Raw genomic sequence first — 7309 nt, forward strand, 5'->3', positions numbered from 1 at the left:
ACACACACTCTTCCCCCCCCCTACACACACACATACTCTCTCCTCCCCCCCTACACACCGGAGATCGCTGTGGTCTCCGGTCTCTGTGACAGCCGAGGAAGCGGCAGGCCGGGTGTCGCCCTCGGCGGCTGTGGCTGCAGGTCACCGGGTATCAGTGAGGGGTCCGGACACAGGGAGAGAGGAGTGGGGGGCTAGTGATGCGACGGGTCACCGGGTGTCAGTGAGGGGGTCAGACACGCCGGGACATGGGGGTAGCGGCAGCCTCAGCTCAGTGGCTGTCGATGAAGGAGGAGACCATCTTCTCACGACGGACTGATCCGGGTCACCGACCTGGCGGAGCTGCATGCGGGGTCACGGAGGCCGGGGAGTTGCAGTGAGATCGGGAGTGAGTGGGAGATTTAGGGTGTCGGGGGGAGATTGGGGTGAGGAGGGGTCACAGAGGCCGGAGAGATTGGGGTGAGGGGTTCACGGAGGCCGGAGAGATTGGGGTAAGGGTGGAGTACGGAGGCCGGGAGAGATTGGGTGAGGGGGGGTCACGGAGGCCGGGAGAGATTGGGGTGAGGGGGGTCACGGAGGCCGGGAGAGATTGGGGGGGAGGGTGGCGGGTGGCCCGATGAGAGGGGCCTGCAGGGGCCTGTGGCAGACAGAGGCGCGAAGGGGCTGGCTGCCGGATGGGGGAGGAGTGAAAGCGCTGAGGAGGAAAGTATTGCTGAGAGGGCGGGGGAGGAGCGAAGGCACTGCTCAGAGAGCCGGAGGCGGGGTAATCTCCCCCAACAACATGAACCCGCCTCCGGCTTCTTTTTTTTTTTCTCCAGCGTGAGCGGGGGGAAAAGCAGCAGCGCGAACGGGGGAAATTAAAAAACAAATGTATATATGTATATATACAGTGTTTGACAATCCTATATATCTGCACGCCCGGAGCAAGTGGGATTTAACATCTGGGCGAGCTCTTATTGGCCCAAGCAGCACACGTGTTTGTTTTTTAAAATTTTCCCTGCTCGCGCTGAAAAACAAAAAAAACTCCCCTACCTGACTGCTGATTGGCGCGCGCTCCCAGGCTTTGTGGGCGCGCGGCCAGGCTCTTTATGAGCCCGCCCCTAACGAGCAGACATTCTTTTTCCATGGAGGACACAGTAAGTACTCTCTGTGCCTTCCCCCTGTCCCCGGCGCTCCCGCTGCCCGCAGTTAGGAGGTGGTAGCGGGGGTGTTCTCCTGTCCCCGGCGCTCCCCCCGTGTCAGCCTGCGGGAGATGAGAGCGGGGATGTCCCCGCTTCCCCCGATCCTGTGTCAGGGGCGGGAGATGGGGAGCGGGTCCCCCTGATCCCCGTGTCAGAAGGCGGGAGATGGGAGCGGGGATGTCCCCCCAGGTCCCCGCTTCCCCCCCGATCCCCGTGTCAGCCCGTGGGGCGGGAGATGGGAGCGGGGATGTCCCCCCAGGTCCCCGCTTCCCCCCGATCCCCGTGTCAGAAGGCGGGAGATGGGAGCGGGGATGTCCCCCCAGGTCCCCGCTTCCCCCTGATCCCCGTGTCAGAAGGCGGGAGATGGGAGCGGGGATGTCCCCCCAGGTCCCCGCTTCCCCCCGATCCCCGTGTCAGAAGGCGGGCGGGAGATGGGAGCGGGGATGTCCCCCCAGGTCCCCGCTTCCCCCCGATCCCCGTGTCAGAAGGCGGGCGGGAGATGGGAGCGGGGAGGTCCCCCCCAGGTCCCCGCTTCCCCCCGATCCCCGTGTCAGAAGGCGGGCGGGAGATGGGAGCGGGGTTGTCCCCCCAGGTCCCCGCTTCCCCCCCGATCCCCGTGTCAGAAGGCGGGCGGGAGATGGGAGCGGGGATGTCCCCCCAGGTCCCCGCTTCCCCCCGATCCCTGTGTCAGGGGGGCGGGGATGTCCCCTAGGGTCCCCGCTTCCCCGCGATCCCCGTGTCAGGGGGCGGGAGATGGGAGCGGGGATGTCCCCCCAGGTCCCCGCTTCCCCCCGATCCTGTGTCAGGGGGCGGGAGATGGGAGCGGGGATGTCCCCCCAGGTCCCCGCTTCCCCCCTGATCCCTGTGTCAGGGGGCGGGAGATGGGAGCGGGGATGTCCCCCCAGGTCCCCGCTTCCCCCCGATCCCTGTGTCAGGGGGCGGGAGATGGGAGCGGGGATGTCCCCCCAGGTCCCCGCTTCCCCCCGATCCCTGTGTCAGGGGGCGGGAGATGGGAGCGGGGATGTCCCCCCAGGTCCCCGCTTCCCCCCGATCCCTGTGTCAGGGGGCGGGAGATGGGAGCGGGGATGTCCCCCCAGGTCCCCGCTTCCCCCTGATCCCTGTGTCAGGGGGCGGGAGATGGGAGCGGGGATGTCCCCCCAGGTCCCCGCTTCCCCCCGATCCCTGTGTCAGGGGGGCGGGAGATGGGAGCGGGGATGTCCCCCCAGGTCCCCGCTTCCCCCCGATCCCTGTGTCAGGGGGCGGGAGATGGGAGCGGGGATGTCCCCCCAGGTCCCCGCTTCCCCCCCGATCCCTGTGTCAGGGGGCGGGAGATGGGAGCGGGGATGTCCCCCCAGGTCCCCGCTTCCCCCCGATCCCTGTGTCAGGGGGCGGGAGATGGGAGCGGGGATGTCCCCCCCAGGTCCCCGCTTCCCCCCGATCCCCGTGTCAGCCCGTGGGGCGGGAGATGGGAGCGGGGATGTCCCCCCAGGTCCCCGCTTCCCCCCGATCCCTGTGTCAGGGGGCGGGAGATGGGAGCGGGGATGTCCCCCCAGGTCCCCGCTTCCCCCCGATCCCTGTGTCAGGGGGCGGGAGATGGGAGCGGGGATGTCCCCCCAGGTCCCCGCTTCCCCCCGATCCCTGTGTCAGGGGGCGGGAGATGGGAGCGGGGATGTCCCCCCAGGTCCCCGCTTCCCCCCGATCCCTGTGTCAGGGGGCGGGAGATGGGAGCGGGGATGTCCCCCCAGGTCCCCGCTTCCCCCCCGATCCCTGTGTCAGGGGGCGGGAGATGGGAGCGGGGATGTCCCCCCAGGTCCCCGCTTCCCCCCGATCCCCGTGTCAGCCCGTGGGGCGGGAGATGGGAGCGGGGATGTCCCCCCAGGTCCCCGCTTCCCCCCGATCCCTGTGTCAGGGGGCGGGAGATGGGAGCGGGGATGTCCCCCCAGGTCCCCGCTTCCCCCCGATCCCCGTGTCAGAAGGCGGGCGGGAGATGGGAGCGGGGATGTCCCACCAGGTCCCGCGGAGCGGGAGACGGGCGCGGGGGGGGTGCGTGGTGGTGCTGGTGATGGTCGTGGCCTTTCCTCTCCCCTCCTCCCCTGTGTGTGTGTAGAGAGAGAGAGAGTGTGTATGTGTGTGTGTATATATGGGAGAATGTGTGTGTGTGTGTGTGTGTGTGTGTGTGTGTGTGTGTGTATATGGGAGAGTGTGTGTGTATATATGGGAGAGTGTGTGTGTGTATATATGGGAGAATGTGTGTGTGTATATATGGGAGAATGTGAGGGTGTATATATGGGCGAATGTGTGTGTTTATATATGGGAGAATGTGTGTGTGTATATATGGGAGAGTGTGTGTGTGTGTGTGTGTGTGTGTGTGTATATTGGAGAATGTGTGTGTGGGTGTGTATATGGGAGAATGTGTATGGGAGTATGTGTGACACCAGAGGTACCCCCCCAATCAGTCACCCCTGCCCCAGTCACAGTCACCCCCCCCAGTCAGTCACCCCCCCCAGTCAGTCACCCTTGCCCCAGTCACAGTCACCCCCCAGTCACAGTCACCCGCCCCCTCAGTCAGTCAGTCACCCCCCCCCCCCCCCAGTCAGTCACGCCGTCTCCTCTCTCTCTGGTCTCCCCCATCTCCCCTTTCTTTTAATTTAAACCAAATGGACCTTCCACATATTATCAGTAAATAGTAAATAGCAAGCTGGGGCACTATTGAAATTAACCAGAGGGGGGCAGTAAGCCTATTGCTCCCTCCCCATTTAACTTGGGCCGTTATTGTACATCATTTCTGTCTTTCAATAATATGGTATGTGCTGATTTGGGGTTTCATAGGCTTAGGAGAATTTGAAAGCATGGATCCTTTTTTGGGGAACCTGATTTCATCCAAAAAGTCAATGTTACCCCATTGCCAGTGGAGCAATAGGTTGTAGACCCTACAGCGAACGAGCTGAAGGGACATTAGGTTTGCTACATTTGTGGGACAAGCTACAGAATGTTTTGCTTAATGCGTCATTTTTTTTTTCATTCCATAGGATTGCTCTTACATTCATTCCATAGCTCTTACAATGGAAGAGAATACTGGAACGCTCGTGAGCATAAACGGTTTATTCCTTGACAGCTTTGCATTTTCACGCAACATTTTTGGTGTGTGTAAATTCTACACGTGTATTTTTTGCATATCTTGTATTTTATGTATATGTGTGCACGCTCAGAATATATAGTGTACGCCTGTTGCTATGTTCGCACAAGCAGACCAGAATATAGAAGTGTGTGTATGTGTTACGATGCACAGAGCAATGTATATCAGAGCAGTGTATAGATCTTTGTCCTTCTATATCTCTATGTTCAGAGCAATGTATAGCCAAGTCTGTGTGTGTGTGGATGTATAGTGCAGTGTACACGTATGTATGTGTAACCCTCTTTCCTCCTAACATAGAAAGGCTACTAATGCAGTATATACCTGCTGGTTCAGCGAGATCTGAGCCTTTTCTAAATGGGAGCCTGGGGTAACAATAAGTAATCTGGCAGTGCCTCCACTCGCCCAGGATCCCCAATACGTGAGATGCCCCTGGATAAGAATAACAATACAATCCACAACTCTGTAACCTTTTACTAGATAGAGCAAAGATATACGTAGTCAGTCAGATATAGATATAACAGTGAACAACATATGCATATAGAATGTATTGATACCTTACAATAATATAACACACACTCAATATAGATTGTTCTGGCCTAGGTAATCTATATATCAGTGGCTTTGGCCACGCTCCACCCTGGAGTAGTGTCCCTCACTCACCACCACGTGTGCCCCACACCGTGTCCAATATCCTGAACCAGTCCCTTGGTCACTCAACCCCAGTGTCCCCAAAGAACCCTCCCCCAAAGCGGGATCAGCGCCTGCAGGTACCGGTGTTGGTGCACTTATAATAATACCTTCCGGGCACTCCAGTACCCGGTAACTGTACTTTGAAAAGGATCCGCCGATCCAGCGTTGTCTCTCTCAGTTGGTTCCTCACTGACAGAGCATCTCTCACGAGTCTTTACTTGCGTCCAGTTGCTTGATCCCAAACTACCGATCACCAGGCAGCGCAGGAAGATACTATTAGTAAAGGGTATGCTGTTCCTATCTAGGGCTGTTCCCTGCAGTACCACAAGCTGGTGGTGACTCAGGGTCTGCACTGGGGCCTGGGGGAATTCCTGGCCTATGCAGTGGGCTACTGAACCCCTGCAATACACACCTCCTCTCCCCTTGCTCTCCCAGGACACACTGGCTAGTGTGGTCTCTGCTGCACGCTTCCCTTTCCTACCTGTCAGCAATCCTCACACCCTATTGGCTGCTGAGCCCCCTCTGACCCTACTGAGGCTCATGGGAAGTGTAGGCCCAGCTCAGAGCCTCCTATCTATTGGCCAGCCGTTCGCGCGCTTACACTGCGCATGCGCGACCTACCAGGGACGCCCAGTCACACATCTACTCTGCGCATGCGCCAAGATACAACATGGCGGCGCCCTGTACTTGCCAGGCCGCCGCGGAGCCTCCCAAGCACCGGAGCTCTCCCTGCTCGGCTCCCATCTTCCAGACTTGCCAACGGTCTGCCGCTTGGCTCCAGCGACACCCGCGATACCCCTGGCAGCGCAGGTAACAAGGGAGGCCAGGGAAACCCCCATTACATGTGTTTGCAAAGCAGAGTTTCTCTCTATCATCTGTATGTCTAAGTTGAAATAATATTACACACATTTTAACCTGTAGTTTTCTTTACTTTTTTCTCTTCCTGATGGAGGAGGGTGACGTGAAAGATACAGAAGTATTATTATTTATAATATATTAAACAGAATACATACACTATTATTCCTAGAAATATATTAAGCCACAACCTAAATATTAATCAGAACATTGACCTTTATATTCTAAGTAATATATGTATTCTAATTAGGAAATCATTGTATTATCCAATTGATATTTACATATAATGTTATAATTTATTATCACAGCGTTGTTACAGGAGGAATCTGCAAAGCATGAAAACACATTATAAACCACTATAAAGTTTAAACTGCTCTATAAAAGACATTCCAGATGATGCAAAAACTATAAAAACATAACGTAAATACGTTGCATAGCTATGTGCTCCCACTATATTACAGCTCCTGAATACATACTCTGCTAAAACAAGTTCTAACTGTTACTTTCTCTTTATAGTTACTACAGCTGGAGGAGACTAGTAAGTAATTCACATACTTTGTTGAATGGCCATGAAAATTAATCCTTACGAAACGGTAGGGAAATGAAATCTCTCTCACCCTGAGCCGGAAGTCCAGAATATTCCTGGAACTTTTGAGATTACGAGACATTAAATGAATAAATCGTAAAACACATGAGAGAATGCCCCCCGCCCCCCACCAGGTAAAAGTGTGCGTGCGTTGTGATTAATTGTGTGTACGTTGTGATGGGGTGTGCGAGTGCGTGTGCACAAGTGTATCAAATTATCAGTGCAATTCAGGCTCAAGAAATGTCCTCAAAAGCAAAAAAGTAAGTAAAAAACTGCCCACATCACACACAGTCCGACAACTCAAATGACAGCGGCCTGACTGCACAATGGTGAATTTTTTCTTTTATTAAACCAGGTGCTACTTTTATGCAAGGCATCCATCTTTATAACGTCCCCTCCCATGCATGTCTCTGTGTACCAAATGCAATACATTATACACTGTCTTTCAAGAGCCCTTTCTATTTTATTTTTCACTGGGGGGAAAAAATGGATCTTGAAGAAAGGTGTTTTTCTTTAACCTACAGTAGCCCACTCTCTCCAATATTAATCTATGCGTATTGTTCTACTTAAACTAATGTAAAACATTTTTCTTCTTTCCCTTCCCCTGTAAAGCACAATTTATTCCCCACCCCCCCCCCCCCCACCTTATCTATCCTTTTCCTGCAATGTATTTCTCCGTCCCCTCCCCCCTCATACGGCTTTCCCCCCCTTCATGTCACTCTTTTGATCCCAGCACGTCTTATCCCCCCTAACATCTTTCTCTTTCCTCCGCCAGCATCTCCTGTCCCCTCTGCTAACAGCAAAGTGGATGCAGTTTCGAAGTGCAGAGGTAGGTAGTAATACACCGACCTTGGCTTGGGATGC

The sequence above is a fragment of the Ascaphus truei genome, chromosome 20 (genome assembly GCF_040206685.1).
Source record: "Ascaphus truei isolate aAscTru1 chromosome 20, aAscTru1.hap1, whole genome shotgun sequence".
NCBI classification, from domain to species: Eukaryota; Metazoa; Chordata; class Amphibia; order Anura; family Ascaphidae; genus Ascaphus; species Ascaphus truei.